We start from the raw sequence: 13,352 nt of genomic DNA, 5'->3' as shown, positions 1-13,352 counted from the left end.
TGACTACAAGTATTGGAAATAAAAGTAGTGAGTGAGAAATGATTTGCTCGAAAGAGTATTGAGCGCAAACTAGAAAGTAGATAAAAATAACAAACTTTATTCAAAGTTTTGACATTTTATAGCGCGTGAGCGCACCTAGTCAGCATGTTTCACAAGGATCCCTAAAATAAGAAGGTTGATGAAAAAATAAATTAAGGAGATTATTTTGGACACACATGTGGTATTTGGAGGCAATAAATATCTTCCATACATGCACCCACACACCTGGTGGCCGAGCCAAGGAGAGAAATAGCAAAGAAAGACCATCAAATGTTTTAAAGACCACTGGTACGGTCAAGCATGCCCGTACGGCATGAATGTATGATGTGACGGTGGCGTCGCATCATCACATACTTTCACCTTGTGCAATCAGATGAGAGGTCTGAGACTCAGAGACACGAAAACACGAAATTTCTAGAAGGGACATGGAGGGGGGACTCGCAGAGGGAATCCATCGACAGCTATGGTGACCCAGCATACCACTGCATGGTGTAGTATGCAAGTCGTTGATATAACACTAATGAAACATCGTTCCAATAGCATTACATCCCTCGGAGTGGTACAACAGAAACATATGCGGGTCCAAGACATATCTATAGAATTATATCACGGACTCTAGCTTTACAGAAAATCAACACAACCTCTTAGTTACAATGAGGTAAAATGGCAATAAGCTCCACAAGAATAACTTGTGGACTACACTTATCCTAGCTCTACATATAGAGGTACTTGGCTTAATTACTACAGAACTATAGATCAACTCTAGCTACTTAGGTTCTAGGATTAAGGAGCTAGTTCCCTTTTACTTCTAATATAGGTTATCTCCATGGTGGATGTAGTGGTTGATTCCGTTGACTCTGTTGGCAGGATCTTGTCTCTTTGAAGTAGTTGACTTCCTCTGTCTCCGAGTTTCACTGTAGATTCTCATTCGATGTCTCTATATCTAAGCAGGGGGTTCAAAGAAGGGTGAGTACAAGCGTACTCAGCAAGTTCATTATATAAAAGAGGTGTTTAATACACAAGCTACAACCATGGACCAGAAAGCCATTGGCAATGCATGTTTTTGTAAAAATTTCTTCAAAAGGTTGCTTTGATTCTGAAGAACTATGTCCGTCAGCCTTCACTGGGTGTCTAGAACTTCATGGAGTTCCTTTCCAGCGGCGTTCACAGTTTCAAACCTGGAACAGGGAGCGACAAGCCACAATTTGATACACTCTAGAGAGGTGTGTTACTTTACCCATAAGATATCTTATCATTGTTACCAACCGAGCAACTCATCCCGTCCATACTTCCTTGGTGTAAGGCCATGTGTAAGGTCCTAGCCAATCACTGGGTGACAAGGTATTAACTTGTCAATGCATACACGTTGTAGACTAGGGTTTCGCGGAAAGTAGAGGGCAAGTAGATCTCGAAGGTTTCAGCCGAAAAGGTGCTCGACTGCTAAAAACTAGGGTTGTGTTGACAATGAATCGATCATTTCTTTCTCCCTCGACTCCCCTTATATAGGAGCCAGAGCCGAGGGTTTCTTGATGTACAAGTTACAAACAGCGGGAGACTCTTTGAGTTCGTCCCGTATAGTTACAAGTCTCTATTCCTAATACATCTCTATCTTCCATAGTTGACGCTTTATTGGACTTCCGGGCTTCGTAATCTTTGGGTCGTGGGCCTTCAGTAATCCCCGGGTACCTTCTTAGGCAGGCCCATTTGGGATGCCTATGTCAGTAGCCCCCGAGATTTTTCTTGAATAGTAGAATCAAGTAAAATATCCATCACTAAAATCAACTCATAACTTCTTCGAGTTACCAGATTATTTCTATATATATATTGTGAAGGGATAATGGTAAATGGAGTTGGTTCATCTGACGGATCAGGTACCAGTTAACTGCTCTTGTGGCAAACCCGCAAAAACCTATTTGAAGGTCAAGTCCCTGGACTCGACCCCGGCATAGTGGCATAATTCGACATGTGCCGCTTAAGGTCTTACCATGATCCGAATTTTAGTCATATTTTATCGAGTACCTAAAGAGTTGAACAAGATTCTCAATGAATTGAACCTAGTGCTCCTTCTAAGAAAAAGAAGAAGAAACATAAAAATGTTGTAGAATCCTCTGAACATGTTAATGATCCTAATAGTATTTCTATTTCTGATGCTGAAACTAAAAGTGGTAATGAACATGATAATGATAAGAAGGATGCTTCTGATAAAGAAGAGGTTGAAGATGAACCTGAAAAGCATGCTAAAAAAGGTATACTAAAGAAGATTTTATTGCTAAGAAACATGGTAATGAAAGGGAACCTTGGGTTCAAAAGCAAATGCCTTTTCCTGCTAAGAAACTAAAATCAAAGGAAGAAGAACATTATAATAAATTTTGCGATTGGATGCAACCTTTATTCTTGCAAATCCCTCTGACTGATGCTATTAAATTGCCTCCTTATTCAAAGTATATGAAAGATATTGTTTCTAACAAAAGAAAAATTCCTAATGAGCAGATTTCCACTATGCTTGCTAATTACTCTTTCAATGGCAAAGTTCCAAAGAAGTTGGGCGACCCAGGTATACCGACTATTCCTTGTTCTATTAAGAATAATTATGTTAGAACTGCTCTATGTGATTTGGAGCAGGTGTTAGTGTTATGCCTTTTTTCTCTTTATAAGAGACTTTATTTCGATAAGTTGATACCGAGATATCTTTGCAAATGGCTGATAAATCTACTGCTATTCCTGTTGGTATATGTGCGGATGTTCCTGTTCAAGTTACTAATAACTGCTTGATATTAACTGATTTTGTTGTGTTGGAAATGCCTGAAGATGATAATATGTCTATTATTCTTGGGAGACCTTTTCTTAACACCGCAGGGACTGTTATTGATTGCAATAAAGGAAAAGTTACTTTCAATGTCGATGACAAGGAGCATACCGTTTATTTCCCCAAGAGGATTGATAAAGTATGTGGAGTTAATACAATTTCTAATGTGAGAACTATTAAAGTGGGAGCTATATTCGAGTCATATGATGACTTACTATCTTGACCTCCCTATGGGAGTATATGAAGAGTTATGTTTTAACTCGAAGATGTACAATGATACTCCTTATATTTCATCGGGTGCGCGACCAGCGCTTCCGATGGGAGTAGCCCCTGAGGCTACAACCAATGCTTGTACTTGGTTGTAGGCTCAACTTTTTGCTGTCTTATCGCTATATTGTCAGCTTCCCATTTTTTTTCATTTTTATCGGGTGCGCGACCAGCGCTCCCGATGGGAGTAGCCCCCGAGGCTACAGCCAAGTACTTGTACTTGGTTGTAGGCTCAATTTTTTGTATTTTGTATCAACTCAATATTTTCTTTTGCTGCCTCTTCCTCTTATCAGAAATATGAACCATATTTCTGATAAGAGTAGCCCTAGAGCGTATGGCAAATGTTTTGTATTTGATCATAACCTCCCGATGTTTTTCTGGTTAGCTCACTCGTGCTTTTCCCTGTCGCTATATTTGATAGAAACACTCAATGTTTTTCTTCATAGTGATATCATTGCCGCCGATAGCCACGACCACCTCCTGGAAAACCACGGCTCATGTCACGTCTCTGAAGTGTGGGTCCAAAGTTCTGCACGGTCGACACGTTGCGCAAGTGGGGGACACACGTCCTCCACAATTACCGGCACGCGCGCAGTAACTTCTGTCCAGTAACTTCTTGCCGAAATGATGATTATACCTTTGTTGACACGCGTAAGGCGTAAGATTCATTTGCCTTTCATCCAACGGTGCGACGGGTTGGTTCCTCGCTATAAAACTGCCCCTTCGTCCTCATTCTCCCCCTTCGTTGCACCGTTCATCTCTCTCCTCTCTCCAGTTTCGCCATTGCCGTCCCCAAGCTTCTCACGCTCGTGCTTCCAATCATCCCTCTTCTCCACTAAAGCTCAGTTTTATGCCGCCGCGCACCAAATTGATGAGGCGCACCGCTCCATACACCAACGCATCGATGGATAAACTGGAGATCTCTGGATGGGAGAGATCCAAAATATCCAACCAGGACCAGAAGACCCTCAAGAAGCTTGGCCTGGTCAAAAAGGAGGGCTCGCTGATCTTCCCTGGTGACGAAAGCTTCCCGCGTCCTCTGATTGGATACCGGGTAACTTTCATCGATCACCTTATTCGCGGCCTTTCCACCCCCATCCACGAGTTTCTTCGTGGACTTCTCTTTGTTTACGGGATTCAGCTGCATCAGCTGACCCCCAACTCCACCCTCCACATCTCGATTTTTATCACCTTGTGCGAATGCTTCCTCGGGACCCATCCTCATTGGGGCCTATGGAAGCGCGTTTTCTATCTCCGGCGCAACAGCTCCCGCAATGTCGCCTATAATGTGGGCAGCGTGTGCATCTGCGTTCGACCCGACGTTTACTACTTTGACGTCGAATTCCCTGACTCCGTCCAAGGGTGGCGCAGAAGGTGGTTGTACGTCCAAGAGGAGTACAACAACTCCTAGGAGTACAACATCGCTCCTTTTGATGCTGCCGCATAAATCCTCAGGTGCCGATCCTGGGACGCCGAGGCTACTGCCGAAAAAAAGACGGCTACGAATGCTCTGATGAAGCGCATCCACTAGCTCCAGAACACCCACGGTGAAGAACTATCGGGTGTTCAAATCACTGATTATTTCCTTAGGATCAGGGTGTAGCCTCTGCAGGCTCGCAAAAACCCCCTTTGGATGTATGCTAGCGAGAAAGACGTTGGTCGCGTGTCCAAAGATCTCTCTGTTAAGGACTTGGAGAAGCCCATTCGACGTTTTTCCTCGTTAAGCAAGAAACACGAGGTTCCAACCTCTTGTCGCGTGGAGCCGTATAGTGGCAGCCACGCCCTTCCCGAAGTAAGTAACTTTCTCTTTCGAGTTGTGCTTTTATTTTTCGACTGCTTCCTCATTTGCTTTGTATATTCACCTCGATCTTGCTTTTTCATCTTACAGAACCACCAAGTTCTATCTTCTCTTCCTCCCCTTCATGAAGGTGGAGAGGTGGACGAGCGAACTGTTGTCACTGATGACTCGCAAGAACCCTCTCGTCCTGAGAGTGAAGTCACAGGATCTCACAAATCTGCGGCTTCCTCCGAAAAAGAAACTGAATCGAAGCCTTCCGAATCAGGCCGCGCTCCTCCTTCCGCCATTTCTCCAAGGAGCAAGAGAAAAAGGGATGAAGTCGAAGATTCTGGCACCTCCAATCCCACTAAGTCAGCTGCCGGAGAAACTTCACATGAAGAAGAGGGTGCCTTTAACCCTTACGATGATGCTGGCTCCGTTAGCTCGTAAGCTTCTTTATTGTTATTTTTTGTCCAACTCCTTTTTCTTCGGCATACTCATTTTTCTGTGTTGACAGTGGCGAGGAGGAAGAAGAAAAGGAGGAACCTGAGGTTCATGGTACGGCTCTAACGAGTACGTCCCATACCATGGTTCTTTCTGAAGAGCAGCGCACCGCCCCAGAATCTTCGCCTCCCCCTCAACAGGACATGGAGACGCATACTCCTACGACCAGCCCTCGAGCTCCCTCGCCGAAGAGAGCAAGGATTTCGGCTGGCGATAGTCATGCCATTGTTGCGGGGAGTTCCTCGACTCCTTCTTTGGACGATGTAAGTCTTCTTTTTCTTCTAGATTCACTATTTTGCTTTGCCAGACTATCTTTGATCGTTTGTCGAGTTTTTCCTCTTCTGAACTTGTTTCCTGATGCTCTCTTTATAGCCTGTGATGAAGCATCTCATCAAACTTGGGACCCAATTTGTTGGGTTTCGTGACGCAGCCAAAGATTTGAGAGGTAAGGCCCGCTTTGTTCTAGGTAACCCATTTTTCTCGGCAAACCTGTTTTGTATGCTAACAACGGATTTTCGTCCTTTGACCTTCTTTTCAGAGAACCTCAACCGAGTCGAGAAACGCGCTGATGACTGGCTCTTAAGCTTGAGCAAAGCGAAAAGGCTAGCGAGAAAGATGAACAAGATGCCGCTGCTGTTGGAGATCTTCGCCAAAGACTCCACGATGCTGAAAGTGCTCTGAGTGATAAGGTTTCTCAGCAAATCGCGCGTGAGAATGCAATCATAGATCGTTTGGAGACCCAAAACCGGCGATTCGTTAGTAAGTGTTTTCCTCCACCTGCCTTTGTTTTTATCTTTACTTGCTTCTCTGAATATCGATGAGCTTCTGCTTTGCTCCAGCGGGAAGGATGGGTGAGGATTTTACCTTGCACGAGGGTGCTGAGGATCGTCTTCTCGATGCTCTTTCAATCCTCGAACTGCATGGCGATCTGACGCGCACTAATATCTCCGAATCTCGTGTCGCGTTTAAGCGACTATTTCCTCACTTCTTTCCGAAGCAGACACATCCCGAGATTTTCTCCGAGCTTGTGCAACGCTTCTGAGGTGAAGAGGATCCTGCCTTCGTTTACCGGCAGGAAAACTTGAAGATGTCGACTGGGCGAAAGCTGGAAGCCCCAAGGGGATGAACAAGGAAAAATGGAATACTCTGGTGAAGGATGCAAAGCCTCACTCGAAGAAAATCCTCGCTTTCCTGGGGCCAAAACCTGCTGCGTCCGCTAGCACTGCCAAGCTGGAGGTCAACTAGACCAACCTATCTCTTTGTTTTTTTCTTTTTTTCCTTTTGTATGTGTCGCTGTCCTTATGATTTGTGACTATCTATGTCGACTCGATAGGAGTCGACTTTGTGTAAGGGACCCCAAATATGTAAATATCTTCGCTATTAATGAAAAAGGTGATCCTTGTTGAATGATTGATGTCGACATTTCTTTCTTTCAGTTCGTATTTGATAACTATACCGCGGCATGTGGGCCTGCTGATACTTCACCAGCCACATCTTATTCGAGAAGGACTCCTGCCGGTGATTTTGTAGATGATTCTTTGTGTGCTGATCCCTTGCAAGAGTTACCTGATCTTCGACAGCAACTCCAAGCCGTGAAAAAACAAGCTATCATTGTTATGGACCAATCCCGCAAATCCTCCGAGCGTGAAAAAACTGCTGTCCGACAAGCTTATGAAGCTCTGGAACCGAAGGAAGCTGCGGTGGCCGAGGCTTTGCAAGCTACCGCCCGAGAAAATTATATACTTGACCTGATGACTGACGCAAGTCTAGGTATGGTGGGTACATTGCACTTCATCTTGCTTTTTCCTCGACAATGCTCGTATGTTTTGTCATATGTTGCTTTTCTTTTTTGGTTCTAGGTTCCTTTATTGATACTGTTGCTGAAGATCAACACGTTGACTCGCGGGTTGAGGTCCTTCTCCGGCTTGCCAGACATAATGGCAGTGATTCCAGGATCGTGCTGCTCAAGTCCGGGAATTTCTTGAGTTCTGCACTAGTACCTTAGTCATGGTGTACAACGCTATGTTTCCTCGGAATCCTCAACCCGAAACTCTTCCTGAATTGATGAAAAAGTTCAAAAACGTGAATCAGATCCATAAATTTGTGAAAGCCCAACTGATGGCTAGCGCCAGGTTTGCATTGACCTGGTTTAAGATTTGCCATTGAAAATTGGATCTGGATAAGGTTATCGACGTCTGCTACTCCAAGTTAAAGAAGAGAAGAAGAAATGTCGACAAGTTTAACGATGCAGTTACGCCGGTTGCCGAGAAGATGATTGAAGAACTCCTGAGGATTGATGTTGTTTTCTTCCATGACTATCACTATACGGATGCCCCGGATGCTCCTGCTGAAGGTGGAAGGGTAACGATAGATGATCTTCTATAGTTGTTTTGTTTTTTTCTTTCTATTATGCTCACTGCTAGGTCAGAGTTAAAGTTTGTATATTGCGGGTCACTTGTACTGTAAACATTATTTGCAAGACTCATGTATAGTCAAAGCAAGTTTGTACGTTTTTTGTTTTCCTCTAGCCCCCGAGTGTTTTGGTAGTCATATCTATGTTTATTATTCGCGAGGTTTTTAAACCAAGGCAAATAGTTTCAAGCTATGTTTTGTGAGAGCCGAATATATATTGTTTAGTTCTTCGGGTTTGAGCCCTCGAGCCTGACGAGGAAAAAATATATATCACCAATATTTTTACTATATTGCAGCATCGCGAGCCTGCCTCATTAAAAACCTTTCAGCCCCACTCGGTGCCCTGCAAGGAAAAGAGTGCATCTGAAAACTCGTGAGCATTTCAGTACATTGTGTGCTTACATGTGTGACACGATTTTGGCTTCTACGCGTAAAAACATCAGAGCTGCGCCACGTTCCATGGGTTTGGCTCTTCCTTCCCCGTCTTCTTGTCTTTCATTCTGTATGCTACTCCTAGAATCACTTCGGTAACGATGTATGGTCCTATCCAAGGAGATTCAAATTTTTCATGGCTATCCTGAGTGAGCCGAAGAACCAGGTCGCCAACTTGAAAGGACCTTGGTCGCAAGCGTCGACTATGGTAATTTTCCAGGTTCTGTTGGTACGTGGTGACTCTTCACAGCACCTCGTCTCTGGCTTCGTCGAGTGCGTCGACATCATCTTCCAGCGCCTTTCTTGATGTTTCTTCACCATACTCCGCCACTCTCGGATAATTATATTCTATTTCTATCGGGAGTACCGCCTCAGCTCCATGGACCAAGAAGAACGGAGTTTCTTGCGTTGCTGTGTTGGGTGTTGTCCGTATGCTCCATAGCACGCTAGGCAACTCATCCACCCGGGTGTGTCGAGCTTTCTCCAATGGTGTTAACAACCGTTTCTTGATACCGTTTCTTGATACCATTGCAGATGATGCCGTTCGCGTTTTCGAGTTGGCCATTGGTTTGCGGGTGCACCACCGATGCGAAGTGCAGTTTTATGCCTACCTCTGCACAGTATGCCTTGAATTCTTTGGAGGTAAAATTGTTGTCATTGTCCGGAACTATGTCGTTAGGGACGCCAAATCGAAAGACTCTGCCCTTGATGGAGCTCACCACCGATGATGCATCTGCCGAAGTTACTGGTACTGCTTCAATCCACTTGGTGAACTTGTCGACAGCCACGAGCAAATATACATATCCTCCTGGCCAAGCCTTGTGTAGCTTCCCCACCATGTCGAGACCCCATTGTGCGAAGGGTAAAGCGAATGGTATTGGCATCAGCTCTACTGCCGGAGAATGAGGTTTTGCCGCAAATCTTTGGCACGCATTGCAGGTACGCACTATGTCTTTTGCGTCTTCTATTGCTGTTAGCCAATAAAAACTGATACGTCTCCAACGTATCTATAATTTCTGATGTTCCATGTTAGTTTTATGACAATACCTACATGTTTTGCTCACACTTTATAATGATTTTATGCATTTTCCGGAACTAACCTATTAACAAGATGCCGAAGTGCCAGTTCCTGTTTTCTGCTATTTTTGGTTCCAGAAAGGCTGTTCGGGCAATATTCTCGGAATTCGACGAAACAAAAGCCCAAGGCCTTATTTTCCCCGGAAAGTTCCAGAACACCGAAGGAGAGCCGGAGGGGGGCCAAGGGGGACCCACACCATAGGGGGGTGCGGTTCCCACCCTGGCCGCGCCGCCATGTGGTGAGGGGGGCCTGTTGCCCCTCCGACTCCGCCTCTTCGCCTATATAACCCCTCGTGACCTAAAAACCCAATACCAATCGACGAAATTCCAGAAAGACTCCAGGGACACCGCCGCCATCGCGAAACTCCATTTCGGGGGACAGAAGTCTCTGTTCCGGCACGCCGCCGGGACGGGGAATTGCCCCCGGAGTCATCTCCATCGACACCACCGCCATCTTCATCGCCGTTGCTGTCTCCCATGATGAGGAGGGAGTAGTTCTCCCCCGAGGCTGAGGGCTCTACCGGTAGCTATGTGGTTCATCTCTCTCTCTCCCATGGTGTGATCTTTATGTGATCATGAGCTTTGTATCACTATTAATCTATGTTCTACTCTAGTGATGTTATTAAAGTAGTCTATTCCTCCTCCATGATGTAATGTTGACAGTGTGTGCATCATGTAGTACTTTGCGTAGGTTATGATTGTAATCTCTTGTAGATTATGAAGTTAACTATTACTATGTTAGTATTGATGCGATCTATTCCCCCTTTCATAGCTATTGTTGACAGTGTGTATGCTATGTTAGTACTCGGTATAAATTGCAATGGTCTATTATGCACTCTAGAGGTTACTTAAATATGAACTCCGGATGTTGTGGAGCTTGTTTACTCTGGCTTGAGGTGTGCTTTTGTAGCCCTACACAATGAATGGTGTTTGTTATCCAACAAGAGAGTGTAGAAAGTAGCATTTATTTATTCATTTATGTGATCAATGTTGAGAGTGTCCACTAGTGAAAGTATGATCCCTAGGCCTTGTTTCTAAGCATTGAAACACCGTTTGCAACAAGTTTTGCTACATGTTTGCTTGCTGCTATCTTTATTTCAGATTGCAATTACTACTTACAATCATCCATATTACTTGTATTTCACTATCTCTTCGCCGAACTAGTGCACCTATACATCTGACAAGTGTATTAGGTGTGTTGGGGACACAAGAGACTTCTTGTATCGTAATTGCAGGGTTGCTTGAGAGGGATATCTTTGACCTCTACCTCCCTGAGTTCGATAAACCTTGGGTGATTCACTTAAGGGAAACTTGCTGCTGTTCTACAAACCTCTGCTCTTGGAGGCCCAACACTGTCTACAGGAATAGAAGCGTGCATAGACATCAAGCTATTTTCTGGCGCCGTTGCCGGGGAGGTAAGGTAAAAGGTATTCACATCCTCCGACTACTAAGCTATTTCCTAGCACTGTTGCCGGTGTGTGAGTGCTCGAAGTTATTTCCTTTAGATCCTGCAATTATATCTTTTTGTTTCTTATTTTTATTTTCACTAGTTAGGCTTAATGGAAAACAACAACAAAAAATTAGAGATCTTTATGAACTTTATATTGAATTAGGACATGATGTGTTTGAAGAGAGAATTAAAAAACCCATGGAACTTTGTTTGCAAAATAGTTGTAGCAATGTTATTAGCATGAACTCTTTGAACACTATTATTGCTAATGCTATGGAAGAATTTAAGCTTGGGGAAGCTGGTTGTGATATTTTTAGTCCCCCAAGCATGGAGGAGAAAATTTTATTTGATGATACTTTGCCTCCCATTTATGATGATTATAATGATAGTGGTATTTTGGTGCCACCTACTATGGAGGATAAAGTTTATTATGATTATACTATGCCTCCTATATTTGATGATTATGGTGATGAGAATAATAATGATAGCTACTTTGTTGAATTTGCTCCCACTACAATTAATAAGAATGACTATGCTTATGTTGGGAGTAGTAATTATTTTATGCATGAGACTCAGGATAAGAATGCTTTATGTGATAGTTATATTGTTGAGTTCGTTCATGATGCTACTAGAAATTATTATGAGAGAGGAAAATATGGTTGTAGAAATTTTCATGTTACTAAAACACCTCTCTACATGCTGAAAATTTTGAAGTTACTCGTGTTTTATCTTCCTATGCTTGTCACTTTGTTCTTCATGAATTTATTCGTGTACAAGATTCCTTTTCATAGGAAGTGGGTTAGACTTAAAAGTTTATCTTATTTACTTTTGATGCTCTCATTTGCTTCAACTCTTATTTCTTGCGAGTGCATCATTAAATTTACTGAGCCCATCTTAATGGCTATAAACAAAGCACTTCTTGGGAGATAACCCACGTTTTTATTTTGCTACTGTTTGTTGTGTCTTGGAAGTTGTTACTACTGTAGAAACCTCTCCTTATCTTTATTTTATTGCATTCTTGTGCCAAGTAAAGTCTTTGATAGTAAGGTTGATACTAGATTTGGATTACTGCGCAGAAACAGATTTCTTGCTGTCACGAATTTGAGTAGCCCCCTCTGTAGGTAACTCAGAAAAATCTGCCAATTTACGTGAGTGATCCCCAGATATGTACGCAACTTTCATTCAATTTGAGCTTTTTCATCTGAGCAAGTTAAGTGCCTCTAAAAAATTCGTCTTTACGGACTGTTCTGTTTTGACAGATTCTGCATTTTTATTTCGCATTACCTCTTTTGCTATGTAGAATGGATTTCTTTGTTCCATTAACTTCCAGTAGCTTTGAGCTATGTCCAGAAGTGTTAAGAATGATTGTGTCACCTCTGAATATGTGAATTTTTTATTATGCACTAACCCTCTAATGAGTTTGTTTTGAGTTTGGTGTGGAGGAAGTTTTCATGGGTCAAGAGATGAGGATGATACAATATGATCAAGAAGAGTGAAAAGTCTAAGCTTGGGGATGCCCCCGTGGATCATCCCTGCATATTTCAATAAGACTCAAGCATCTAAGCTTGGGGATGCCCAAGGCATCCCCTTCTTCATCGACAACTTATCAGGTCACCTCTAGTGAAACTATATTTTTATTCCGTCACATCTTATGTGCTTTACTTGGAGCGTCTGTATGCTTTTATTTTCGTTTTGTTATCTTAGTTCTCTGAATAAATCCATGTGTGGGAGAGAGACACGCTCCGCTTTTTCATTTCAACACTTGTGTTCTTAGTTTTACTTTTAGTGTTCATGGTGAAAGTTGGAGGCTACTGCATTTATTGCTATTTGGTTGGAAACAGAAAATGCTTCATGTGGTAATTGGTATATTGTCTTGAATAATTTGATACTTGGCAATTGTTTTGCTCAAATAGATCATGTTTAAGCTCTTGCATCATGTACTTTGCACCCATTAATGGAGAACTACCGTAGAGCTTGTTAAAATTTGGTTTGCATGATTGGTCTCTCTAAAGTCTAGATATTTTCTGGTGAAGTGTTTGAGCAACAAGGAAGACGTACAGTGTAGAGTCTTATAATGCTTGCAATATGTTCTTATGTAAGTTTTGCTGTACCGGTTCATACTTGTGTTCGCTTCAAACAACCTTGCTAGCCAAAGCCTTGTACTGAGAGGGAATGCTTCTCGTGCATCCAAAACCTTGAGCCAAAACCTATGCCATTTGTGTCCACCATACCTACCTACTACGTGATATTTCTCTGCCATTCCAAAGTAAATTGCTTGAGTGCTACCTTTAAAATTTCATTCATTGTCTTTGCAATACATAGCTCATGGGAAAATAGCCTTAAAAACTATTGTGGTAATGAATATGTAGCTTATGTATCTTATTTCTTATAAGTTGCTTGTTGAGCGGTAACCATGTTTCTGGGGACGCCATCAACTATTACACCTTTGTTGAATATCATGTGAGTTGCTATGCATGTTCGTCTTGTCTGAAGTAAGGGTGATTTATCATGATCAAATGGTTTGAGTATGCATATTGTTAGAGAAGAACATTGGGCCGCTACCTAAAGCCATGTATCATGGTGGAAGT

This window comes from Lolium perenne, chromosome 5 (genome assembly GCF_019359855.2).
Source record: "Lolium perenne isolate Kyuss_39 chromosome 5, Kyuss_2.0, whole genome shotgun sequence".
NCBI lineage: Eukaryota > Viridiplantae > Streptophyta > Magnoliopsida > Poales > Poaceae > Lolium > Lolium perenne.
The sequence above is the reverse complement of the archived record's forward strand: the minus strand, read 5'-3'. Positions refer to the sequence as shown.